Genomic DNA, 14,347 nt, shown 5'->3' with positions numbered 1-14,347 from the left:
TAGTTGGCCGAAACTTTGTGAAACAACTAAGAAAAGATGATGATAATAATCCGCAATAAATAAAATTTATAAATAATTCTCATCTCAATAATGAATTCCAATTAACTAATATATATATTGAAACGTTGTCTGTAAATATGTTCATAAAAATGTTGGTATTTATATTTCAAAAATAGAATACAAAAACCAAAAAAAAAGTCTGAGGAAAAATGGAAAAATCGACCAGATTATAAAGTTGTTTTTTTTTATTTGAATTTCTTTATTTCTTTATATTTTTTGTTTGAACTGTTTCTACATGCAAAGTTTGGAATGGAGAGAAAATGTTATGACCGTGTTACAAAAAGATTACCTATTAAACGACGTTGAGCTTATTAGTACTGATTGTGTGTCTATTTACCTTTATATTGTAAATAGGTTTTCTCCGTTTATCTCGGTTTTGTTTCCATTTTAATTTAGCCTTAGTGCATTAAATTATTCAGGAGTCAATAAAGCTGATGTAATAGACTGCGCAACCTATGCTTCAAAATTACAAGCGCAATGAACCATACTGTGGGTATTCGTTGTCCTCTAAGACTCAACGGAAGCCATGATGCTAAATTATTCCTTAATGCCGGTCGAGCTCCTACGTGTTAACGATAAAATGTTGTTCATTCCAGTTTTATAATATTATTACAGTTTTATAATATTATTAAAGACATTAATGAGAAAATATATTTGTTGTTATGTAATATAATATTAAAGCGAAGGGAAAGGAAAGACTTCATAGTTCTTAAGTTGCTGCGGTTAGTACGGAACTGCGGTTGCCTCATTTTCTTTAATAGTGAGATTGAAATAAATGCGTTTAGTGCCAATTCATTCGTCGAATGTTGAGAATTTGCTTCGGTCGTTGAAGTAAATACAGGCGAAAGGATTTATTGCCCAGTTCTAAGCGTAGACACGTGCGTGCTAACATTCAAGGCGTTCCATGAGAATCGGGAGAAATATTTTCGACGCGATCTGACAACCACGAAGAAAGCTTGTCTTTGATTTCGGTTTCTTCAACTTTTATTTGCAGTCTTCTGTAAGGAGAGAAAAAAATGAACATTTTGAATGGAGAACATTAAATAGTGAAATAGGAAGATAGCAAAATAAGCGATAAATAATAATAATACATAACAGCAATTTACAAACAGTAAAGAATAAATAAAATACATTTTATATGCAAATGAATACATTTTTGTTATGTCTGCTTTATGGCACATCAATGCTTTTTTTTAACAAGACGAAAACTTCCAAACAAGAGACATTGCTAGCTATTCTCTATTCTAATCTTCAATTATGTAAAAGGTCCGGCAAAAATATATAATATTTTATTAATCCTGGTATAGCATTCATAGCAGATACACGTTTCTTTATTTAATCGGCAAAGGACTTTACATTCTTTCCGCCTTGCATGAAACTTATTACTTTTTTTTTTACAAAAGAGTCAGCATTTATAAAGGCCCAGACACCACTCGAGGATAAAGGTTTATAAGTGGCAAGTGGTCAACAGGACAGGGACGTAGTAATTGCCAGTATTGGTAATTTGGTAAATTGGATTACTTAAAGGAACGGCTCATCAAGAATGTGTTTAAGTTGGACTTGAAAACAGCCATATTATATTCAGCTGGAAAACAGGCAGATAGCTGTGCAGTTCTAAGAAAAAAAAATTGTTCCTGGAATAATCATTTAGGTTTAGGCACGGATAACTAGTGGGGGGGTTATTGATAATGTTTTCAGATAGACGAGCGTTTCTCCTGAAAGTTTTGCGAGACGCGACCATAGATTGGAGCTCAGACGAGTACTTGCCATGAAAACACTGAGAAAGCAGAGACAGGTACACAACGTGTTTTCTGTGAGAAAGAGGTTGTATGGAAGAGAAAAGGGCATCTCACTTTACTGTCATATCGAAGTGAATCTGTTCGTCAGCGGCACATTTCTATATTATTATTCCATCATTAAATTTTGTTAAGCTTATGATGGAATTTGAAATGTAAATATAAATAGTTATACACATTATATTGTTGGGAACCATATTGCAACTAATGTCACTGTTATTTGTTTGACTTTCAAATTATAATTAGTAATACGTATTTTAAATAATAAATTAAAACATACAGGTTTATATATATATATATATATATATATATATATATATATATATATATATATATTAAGTAATGTGATTTACAATTTAAAATTTTTTTAAAAAAATTTTAAATTTAAAATTCAAATTTTAATTAAATTAAAAATCAGTTTCATAAGAAGGAACAACAACAAAGTCAATTATCTGTACGATCGTTTCGGAAATCCGTGCTTTTTATTTGTGGTATACATGAAGTTATGTAGAACAATTATATATAGTTTTTTTGGTAAGCACGGTCTCCTCATCAGCAAATTTATTATATATCTAAATTACAACGAGCATTTCCTGTATTTTAATTAAACTAGTAATTTCACTGTTACATTAAAATACACTTAGCTCTTTAGACTATTATTCTAATCTCTTTTAAATTATATATATATATATATATATATATATATATATATATATATATATATATATACCCACACACATATATACACATATATACATATACATATATATATATACATAGGCATATATATATATGTATATATCTCTATATATATATACATATATATATATCACAAATATAAAAGTATATATATATGTAACTTTATATATGATTATATATATATAAATTTAATTATACATATATAATTATAAATATGATTATATATACATAGAAATATAATTATACATATATATATATACATATACATATATTAAAAACATATAAGTATATATATAACGAAATATAATTATAAATATGATTATATATATATAAATTTTATTATACATTTATTATTATAAATATGACTATATATATACATATAAATATAATTAAATTGATATACATATATACATGTGTATATATATATATATATTTATAAAGATGAATATAATTATATATACTCATTTTTACAAATATAATTATATATATATCCCTTAATAAAATTTTATATATATGACATTGCCTGGTGGTAAAATACGCATACATATTATATTTTAATTCTTTTAGATTTCTCGTTTATTACCATAACGCCATTTCTATTTTTCTAATTATTCAATATATAGTAATGATTTGAAAAAAATTAAAACATACTTTGGGGTGACATTATTACAATCGAACAGATGACGTTTTGCGCTTAAATATTAATCGTTTTTATCCATCCAGCGTCGGTAATGTTTGAGTCACCAACTAATTGATATAATAGGTAAAAAATAAAGTGAATTTGAGCAAGGCATATTTAATTTTGAGCTTGGGAAAAGACAAGAGTCAAAGCATTTTTTATTCGATGAACTTGTCCAAGACCAACTGTGGTGCTCCCTATTTTGACAATCTAGCAACAATTTTAACCGACTAAAACCAAATCCTCAGGTTCAATTACTATATGTATGTATATATATCAAATTTAAAATCTATAAATATTCAAAGAGGATTGTTGTAGAATTTTTTTACAAACCCTGCCAAAGTTATTCGTGCATGTGCATATGTATATCAGTGTATGTATATGCACACCCACACATATGTACACACGCGCGCACACACACGCCTATATATATATATATATATATATATATATACATATATATATATATACTCGTCTGCTAAAACGTTTTCATTTCGAAGCCATGGAAACTATGCAGAATGTCGAAACTATACTCAAATAGAATTCAGCAAATAGCAAATCGGAAACGATCATCTGCACAGAAATATTAAATATCAATAAACAATTAATGAGACCTCGTTTTTAAATGAATATGCGGGTTAGTAAACTTTTATGTTGTCGGTTGGATATCAAAGACTGGGTATATTTAGAAATTGGTTTGAATATATATATATATATATATATATATATATATATATATAATTATATATGTATATATAGTAGAAGAGAGGGGGAAAGAGAAAGAGATCGATAAGCAATCCACATGAAGCCATATCTTATTTATCACATCATGTTACTTGCTTACAAGTAGTCGTAGTTTAACAACAAAATTCACATGTGTAAATCGAACCCTTTGTCGGCGTTTCATACGATTAGACAGCAATACCGTGCGGTGTACACGTCATTGTACACGCATTGCTAGACAAATGACAGATTAATTGTAACCAGCTGATACTTGTTCATCATGTAATACTATCTCTGGTTCATCTTAGGCGTTTCTTTATTTTAACTTTCTCTCAGGTTATATATACATATCTATTCACCTATATCTCTATCTCTCTCGAGATTTATATATATATATGTATATATATAAATGTATATATATATATATTACATATGAACATGTGTATGTATGCATACGTATGTGTATATATAATCCTATATATGTTTATATATATGCATACATAGATGCATATATATGTGTGTGTGTGTGTGCGCGCATTTATATATTAATATATATATATACACATATATATATATATATACGTATTTATATGTACATATATAGTGCAAGTGACAGAACGATAGACAAAGAATGGCAGATAGCGAGACATGTTTGACCATCTTGAAATAACGATTCCACTATTTAGTTATCAGTTGCCATTTTATTGATACCGTATTTTATAGCACACTTCAATTTTAGTGCTACCCGTTTTTCTAAAAGAATGATTTCGTTATAACTAATTAGATTACTTTTCCTTACCTTGAACTCCTTGATAAGTTTCCCAATTTATATTGTTCTTAATAAACGCTACATGTACACTGGAGGACAAATTTTGAAGATTCACGGTAGGGAGTACGGAATGTTGGATGTCGGCATGTTTGATAGTTTACATTACTGCTACTAAACATATTTCAAGTTGATTCCCATTTATTCAGGCCTTATCATTGTTTGCATCCAAAAAAGAAAGGCCATCAAAGCGTGTAGTGATTGTTGTTAAATAGTTTAATTCACTCACTTGTACTTACTCTATGTATCATAAATTTATATATGTGATAAATGGCGTACCAAACAGTAAATAAATAAAGTGTCTGAAAAAATTTGAAATACCACGACAGACACTACATGCACTATGAATACATCAGATTAGTTAAGCTAATGCTCTCTAGGGAAGGGTCATATGCTGATTTGCACAATTTCTGATTGCCCTTTTTCTCCGACAGTATGTGCTGAGCTTAGCTGCAACATGGAGTCGAGCATGAGCAGCCTAAGCTCTAAGAGGTCTTCTGATACAATTACTGATTGGATCCGGTGCCTCTTTTGTCAGAGAAAAGACACAAAGAGACCTACAAGTAAACTGGGAGAGGTCGGAATTCAAAGCCTGCAAAGTTGCTACAGAACAACAGAAGTACAATGATGCTGAAAACTTTCAAATTATCGAAAGAATTCAAGCCATTTTGAGGAAATCACCAAGAATACTGGTCATCAATCACAATAAACAATTATTCTATATTTACAAGTACCTTAGAAATAACACGGCCCAGAACAAAGTATGAACGCACCCTTGCTTCAAGCAGTGCACCCGAGAGTCTACCACTAAGGCCATCCTTACGCAGTAAATCTTCCACTATGAACACTGCCTTGGAACTGTTCCGCCAAGAGTAAAGTAACAAAGAAAGATATTTAGTAGCCAAGTTGAGGTTTCTGCCAGAATTCTCGAAGGAGCTCAAACAGACCATGTTATGCCGTGTCGTCTTGCAGGAATTAGTGATCCCGAGGCGGTATATGCCATGTATCATCTTCAGTTTTACATCCAATTCAATTGAAAAGCATATAAGTCCTGCACAAGTACAGCTCAAACACCCAGATATCCCTACTTTGACAAAATCGCGTAGGAAGTGTCTACTGAACTGGCTCGAGGTGAAGCCTATTCACGACTTGATGTTTAGGAATAGTATACCTTCTTGAATAGCGAATTTGGCGTTGATGCTGAAGCATAACGGGACAGTGAATTTCGCCTTTAAGAGAAACTGCATTGAATTCTTTCCGGCCAGATCGACTTTCTACTACAACTCAATACATATCAACCATAGTTGTTGTTTTCTACATAGTCTTTCAATAGTGCTATTCAGACTTAAAAAAAGAAATCTTACGAAATGGATATCAACACATGTGTGGATGATCTCAGGCCACCCCAGTTATAACATTCAGAGACAGATCCGATGGTGACTGTACACCACTGTGGGTTACACATTAGAGGCGATATCAAATCTCATCATGACCTAAACAACTGCACATTAGTCAACAAAGAAGATATCGAAAAACTTTCCCAGATAGCTTGTTTCTTTTTTTTCAATATTTTGCTGTACAAGGAAGTGGACGGAGAGGAGGACGACGGCCTTGTGAAACGGATTGCACTGAGGACCAGTCAAGACCTTGTCTATGCTGTCTAGGAACGTAAAAAGCTTACACCAAAACACGCTAGCCCTGACCTGGCAATTAATCGAAATCGCTGATTGAACTTGTCCATCACGCTGGTCACTGTGCCAGCTATGGCCAGGATCGTAGATAGTACACAACTTTTGGAGTACACAATCAGCAAAGGTCTGAGATAGCAACAACACATCTATTCTTCCAAGGTTGTCACTGAACAAGTTCTGTAAGTACGCTACAGACAATATCGACATTATTGAAGAAACATTTCATGATACACAGATGGTCGTGTACTAGAGAGGACTACCCAACATCAAAATTGGAAAATCTAAGGCCTTGAAGCTTCCTCCGTAACTTCATCAGCTTGAAAACTTGAGTCGCGAGGATCCAAATTCCACAGCCACATTGAACTACATGATGTTTACCCCAGTTCTCCAGTGGTATGACGAAGCTTCTGCTCAAGATACATGGGTTCTTTCTTGTGTCAATAGATCCGACAGTTATTATGTTACTGCGTGAACAGGGTTCAACCAACTCACATGAGTCCTGACTATCGAGTATTTACCTCTACCCAATACACCAGCTCACGAAGGCAACACGCTGTAGACATTTATGATGCGATGCCTGAGAATTTTTAGCATTATAACTCCTGGGCAATCTATTGTCATCCATTTGGATCAACAGCTGATGTGCAAGCTAAGGAAACAAAGTGGTACAACGGTGATGAATGCAAAACAATATTCTTGCGCTTGGGGGCTCTCAAATTTCCAAGAACTTCAAGTTTGTCATTGAACCAATTTTTCAAACACTCGTCTGCTTGAAGCATGGGCTGAACGTGTCGTCTTTGGTCAGAACATGGCTCAGAACAACGGTGAGGCCAAATCGTACAGAGCAATTCGAGGACACAAGCTCACATTTGAAGCTGTTTGGAAAATCCTCAGGCCAACATTCATCAAATGGCATAGGATCACGAAGTAGACAAAGAAGCCCTTCGGACAAATTCAGTTCACGTCATAAAATCTATGAAAGCACACGACGAGCGAGATGTGATCAGCATCAATGTCACAGCACTGGAGGATGCACTTGTTCAATCCAGAATCATCAGATTGTTGGAGGACTTACAAGAGGCACGACCTGCGAATTCCAGATATTGGGCGACGTACATCAAGATGGTTTCAATCTTACTGCAGTTCCTGCGTGAAGCGCAAACTAAAAACATGAGCCTGCATATATCGTCCTTTGCTAAATGTTACCCGGGTTTGCTTAATATAACCATGTCAGTTACAACCGATAGAGAGCAGAGTACGTTGCTGATTGTATGATCCTAGAAACAAGTACCGCTGACGTCCAGCAAGTGTTCATGAATAGAAACTTTATGGTCAAGACAATAAACGGCACATTGAGTCTACGGATAACACCTTGCAGCATGTCAACAAAGTACGTAAAATTGCAGGTTGTCTTGTGTAAATAGCAAGATCAGAAGGAGCAAGATATCAATGGTGTCTCACATTCAATGAGCAAAGCAGAATCGTCGATGAGACAAATGTTATGCTGGGCATGCACCCTGCACATAAAGACTACAGTCCCTCCTATGTGAAAGAAGCTGGACCCTCAAGAATATAACTGGAAAAGCATGACATTTAGAAAATTGCCGATCAATTGAAGAGATATTGCCTCTTTCAACACCACCCTCGAAAGGTTGTTACTCTAGCCACTTGAGCTATAGCTTCTCCTCCAAATACAAAATATCTTCTGACAGCACACGCACAAGGACAAGAGAAATTGCGGGAATTTGTGGTTTCACGTCTCATCAAGAAGGATGTTGAACTTCATGAAAAGATCCGACAGTCGAAATTGTTTTAGATTTGCTATTTAGCTCATCTAGGCTGTCTTTTTTATTAATAATCGGGCGATTGATAAAAATCGGGATTGGGAATCAAAAAAATGTGACTTTTTTGCGTACCGGGATCGGTATCGGTATCGGAATCAGGGAATTTCTTTTGCATATTTGCCGATGCCTCACGCGATTCCTTTAATTATTTTTTTTAATTAATTTTGTTTAAAACAAAATCTTCCACTGCACGTAGTAATAATAAAATACTAAATATTTATTGATTTTGAACTATCAGTAAAGCTAAAATCTATAGATCATCCTCTCACAATCTGTTTTTACCCTTTGGAAAATATATGTACATTTAACGTGGGTTTTTTGCGGTAATCCTAAAAAGTAACAACTTTGAAGTTAAAATTTTAAAAATTCATAAAGAATCAGAATCGAAATCGGTTATTGTATTGAAATGAGAAACTTAGTACGGAATCGATAATTGTATCAGAATCTGAAAAATGTTGGAATAGTTACATCACTACTTTTCATGTAAGTGTTTCAGTTTCTCAATCACAAACACAACATGTATGCCTCTTTATAAACATCAGTTTGCTAAAAAAAAATGTCATTTATTGAATATCCATGATTAAAAGAAAAAGAGTAAGTATTTGTAGTATTTTCGCTTAAGTATACTGAATTTAATTCGAAATGTTTATTTAAAAAAAAAAATATTATATATATATTCTTTAAAACGTAATTATCCACTGACATGCGTTCGTAGCTGAATCAAGCGATATTCGAAATCGGGACCTCATGAAATAAGCCTAAACTCCTACCACTGGGATATCTCGCGCAACTGCTAAATGTATCACTATGTACGTATATGTTATTTATTTGTTTTTGTTTAGAATGAATTCACTTATTTTATTTGAAAGTGCATTTTTCTGAATTCGTTGGGAATAAATGTCCTTTTTATCAATTGGATATCCCAAAATGGGGATCGACGCATATATATATATATATATATATATATATATATATATATATATATATATATATACATACATATATATATAGCGGCATATATATATATATACATATATATATATATATATTTACTAGCAAAAGTACCCGTCGTTGACTGGGTTCAAAAACAGCCTATAGAAAATGGACTCTGATTTATGAAAGTATGATAGGTTATGAAAAGGAAGGGTTGTAAAGAAATAGTTTCGAGTTTGGGGGTATCAAAACCAAAACAAAATATGATGAAAGTAAAAATAAAATAGATAATCCCCATAATTTATTATACCATACCTATTCACATTGAAACACTTATCACAATATTCTGTGGATCTATATTAAAAAAACCTTGTTAAACTGTGTGACATATTTCCATTCTATGAAGGTCAGGTGCGAACGAACACCCCATAATTTTAATATACCATATTTCTGCAAACTGGAACATAATTATCAAAGTATAGTTACGCAGATAGATATGAAAAATCTTTATTAAAGCGTGTGTCTATTTCCATTCTATGGAGGCCAGGCGCGGACGCAGACCACACAATTTTATTATACCATCCCTATTTAAGTTAAAACATACTTATCAAAGTAGTCTTATGTACATCTATATAAAAAAAACTTGTAAACGTTTTTTTTTTAATGTTTAAATTTTTTATTTTCATACTTTGTGGACCATGAGCGAATGCAGACCCCACAATTTTAATGAATCACCGTTCTGCCAGATCAAACATACCCATTCCTGTGTCTCGATACATCTTCTATCATTATATTTAATCATTTTTTTTTAAATAGTCAACCATATAGGAACCTATTCGTGACCAGACGCACACAGAGAGACATTTAGCTTTATATATACATATATATATAAATATATATATATATATATATATATATACATATATATATATATATTTGTATATATATATTTGTATATATATATATGTGTGGGGAGAGGGGTGTTCATCACTAGCATGTATAAGTAATCTAAGATAGCAAGATTAGAGATCGAGGTTTGCCGAGTTTAGACCGCAAGCGTAAATGATGTAAACATGCCTACAATGTTTATCTATTGGCTGATCCTGTAGTTTATCAGTGTTGAGTATTAGTCCGAAATTTCACACTCCTTCTAACACGCGTAAAGAACATAATGTCAGCATGGTTCAACAACTGGCCTCTATCAAATATCCCGTTTGTTTGCACGGTTTACATTGTCCAGATTACCCATTCAACCAATCATCTACTCATTGCTTCGACACACGTACAGTTTAACCAATTCTCTGAATGAAACAAGTGGTTCACTGAAACTGTATTATTGATTGATTTGATTTGGTTGCTTTTGCTTATTACTTAATGGTATATCAACCCTTTGTGTGTCGTATACACTTGAAATATATTTTCTATTTTAGTTCATTTGAGACGGTGCGATTGCGATGTATTACTCTTTTAAAGACTACCCTTTTCTTTACATCAACGAAGTAAAGCGCCATTAGTCCTAGCCGATATCAGATTGGTGACCATTTTAGGATACAACATAACGCATATTGTAGGGCTCTTACATATAGGGGCCTGCGTTCAGATAGAAGTGTTTTCATGATCGATCCTCAATAAAACAACATGAATCTCAACCGGTAAGTGTCCACACTAAGCTCGCGAGATTTAAAAGTAGAGAAACATGTACGGGGTGCTCTTTACTCTGTGAGGCGGCATGCATGGTGTTGCTATCTGTTTATCTTGCTCTCTTTTTCTTTCTCTTCTGCTTTAAATATATGATATAATATTGCTTCCTAGATATCTACAGTATAAGCGGTATGTTTTTTTTTTTTATCTTGTGGGGATTACCTGCTGAAAGACAATAGGATAATAGGATAAGTTTGAAATTTTCTTCAGTTATGCATTCTCATTATACATTATAAACACATGTTTTTCTGGTTATTTTCTGTGCGCAGTTTGGAGTTTCTTTTAATATACACACAAATTATACAAAATACTGTTAGAACCGCACTCAATATATATAACCCTGACAGAAGTTGACATATATTGAGTGGGTTTCTAATAGTATTTTGTTTGGCCTTTTAGTTTGAACTCATTTTCCCAAACTTTACGCATTTCAAGAGAAACGTTACCGACTTTTGTCTTTTTCGAATACATCAATAAACACTGTATGATTTTCAGACCGAATAAACATTTGACATTAAATAAAATCACTAAAAACTTATCAAGTTACGTAGAAAAGCAACTTATCTTGTCTTTGTAATTTTTTTTAATGTATATTTGTGTTTTGACAACTTTTTCGAATCTTCGTGTATAGTAAAATAAATCCAGCAATTGTGTATGCACTGGCATTTTAATGGTGACTAAATTTGACGTAGTAACGCCTTTACGATAGAACACGCGTTTATAATGATTTGTACACCCATGAGCAAGAACGGCTAAAGTTGTCTATGAAAATAAAAAAAAACAATCGCCGTCAATATCATACGGCTCTGATATGCATTTAATTGGGGAATGCCTCTGCATTAATATTTCCTAAGTATCTAGAGGATACTCGCTAAAGATGAAAAAGTTTATGTTTACATATACCTCGAATGTAAGTTAGTTCATGAACTTTCAATATATGTGTTGTAATAAGAATGATAATAATGGATATTTATTTTGTTAATTATCTGCCGCTAGACAATACTTTGCAGTAATATAAGCACTTTTCATTTATTCTTGTATCAGGAAATTGTTATAATTCTGCAAACTTCAGTCTCGCTAATGACACATTAGACGCGGTTGTTTTTGTGTGCTGCACTATCACTATAAAATTGCTTTATATAATAAATAAATATATACTCCTAGATGTATTGCCTTTAACACGATTGATGAGCTCCATGATAATATGTGTGCTTGGATTTAAATTGTGCTTTTCGTTTGCTTTACTTTTCTGCACACCCAAATCAGATGCCCCTAATATTGAGATAACAGTTGTTATAGACTCTAGGGCAGCTTACCTATTGTTCAAATCATATAAAAATATAAAGATGACGAAAATGCAGAAATGTGAAACAGGAAAACACAAATCATATACATCGTAGCAAGAAGCTTGAGTATACTTTAATTACGCATTCGTCAACAGAATTTAAAAATAAATTCTTTGTAGTTCATGCAGAAAAAATATAAGCATATGTTTTCAAATCATAACTCACAGCATCCGAAAGGTTTCGTCTATTTAAAACTTCTATCCTTGCTTACAAGAAATTTCAGACAAATGGCTGTTGCTTTGCGTGTATGTTTGTGTGTGTGTGTGTGTGTGTGTGTTTACAAAGCGGTTGAATTATTTACAGAAACATTATGACGTTCTCGTGACCTTTATTTACTCGTTGAAATTCTAACGGAAATCCGTTAAAAGCAAAAAAACAAATGAAATACTCCCGGATAAAAATTCACAGACAACATACTCAGTAGACGTCATGCAAGATAGATATTCACGAAAAGGAATAATAAACCACCTCGTGTATATAGGAATGATCTGAACGATTTGCAAAAACAAAGAGATATGCTTGGAATTTGAAATGCAAAATCTGTGAATTATTATACATTAGAATAGAAAACTGAAAACATCGGGATGCATAAAACTAGCCAACCGTGAGAGCGTTCTAAAAACATTATGTGTTAAACATCAAAGTAGCAGACGTTACAAGAAAAAACAAGAGGAGAAACACGAAAGAAATGCGTTACCAAATTATATAAAAGAACATAATAAAAGGTGCAAATACCATATTTTCCCTAATTAGATGCTCTGGACTCCATGTGTTACAAAAAGATATTGGATACATAATTAATATATTAATGATTTAGGATAATGCATTGAACAAGACGGATATTACTGACAGCAAAGGATAGAACGGGGAATGTTATTTGTATGTAAAATAGAAGACAGTTTAATACAGCGATTAAAACTTAGAACAATATATAAATTTAAAGGTAAACTGATTACAACGGTAAATATACAAACGAAATGAAGAATGCATTGACTAACGAAACTGGAAAATAAATAAAAGGATGAAAAAAGTAAGAAAACATACAGCTATTTAGACGATTTGTAAAATTGAACAATTAAAAATGTGCGCATGGGTACTGTAAAACTTCTTGGATAGCGAAACCTAATCATTACATAAGAGATTAAATGGTAAACTATCTATCCTAAAAAAGAGTACAAAAGCATTCATCATTGGGTAGGGAATCTGATCTACTAGCCACTTTATAAACAATTCACCTGGAACCATAACAAATACCAGCATACACCAGAGAGAGTTTTTTTAAAAGTAAGGCTGTAAAATATATATTAAATATCTCCATGGCTATTTATGAAGGCTGGTAGCAAGTGGAGTCAGAGACGTTCTAATAAAGCTGATAGGAAATTTGAATGAAAGGAAACATTTCTACTGCAATAATTGAAACGGTTTAAAATTACAGTAAATCATTTTAATATTACTGAAAGCAACTGGTGAGGCTTACGCCGACTATACTTCAAAACCGAAACACGGGGATAAGCAGAGTAATCCAGAGAATGAGAAACTACTGGTAAACACCCCCATATATATATATATATATATATATATATGTATATATATATATATATATATATATATATATATATATATATATATATACATAAAGCTATATATATAAAAATTTGGTAGAAATGGTAATTAATAAAAACCTGAAGAAAGTGCTCAATACTGTTGTAGAGCAAATATACGTTTTATTTTTTATTACCGTAGCTTCCTCAGACTTTTTTATAACCGTAGCTTCCTAAGACTTTTACTTCTGTAAAAGTCTGAGGAAGCTACCTGACGGCCAAAAAACGGCCGAGTAGCTGAAACAATAATGTAAATAAACAGAAAAACTACGGTAATAAAAAATAAAACGTATATATATATATATATATATATATATATATATATAAACAGACACACGCGCGCACACACACGCGCGCACACACACGCACACGCACACACACACACACACACACACATATATATATATATATATGATGAAAATAATGGAAATAGTATTCCGACAAAATA

General features: G+C 32.5%; 1 protein-coding gene and 1 long non-coding RNA gene across 2 annotated transcripts in view; one reads left to right on the top strand and one right to left on the bottom strand.

The window, feature by feature from the left end:
• LOC145284798 (uncharacterized) overlaps positions 1–14,347 on the top strand; it is a 989,395-nt gene that overhangs the window by 267,114 nt on the left and 707,934 nt on the right. The window lies entirely within an intron of this gene.
• Positions 145–14,347, bottom strand: part of LOC145284799 (uncharacterized) — a 289,096-nt gene continuing 274,893 nt past the window's right edge. Inside the window, exon 3 of the long non-coding RNA XR_013868884.1 lies at positions 145–1,058. This is a non-coding gene — a long non-coding RNA (uncharacterized LOC145284799). The remainder of the gene's footprint in view (positions 1,059–14,347) is intronic.

This window comes from Euprymna scolopes, chromosome 9, assembly GCF_053919585.1.
Source record: "Euprymna scolopes isolate OS-2025 chromosome 9, ASM5391958v1, whole genome shotgun sequence".
Taxonomy (NCBI): domain Eukaryota; kingdom Metazoa; phylum Mollusca; class Cephalopoda; order Sepiida; family Sepiolidae; genus Euprymna; species Euprymna scolopes.
Note: the sequence above shows the minus strand (reverse complement) of the source record. Positions and strands in the feature narration are given on the sequence as shown.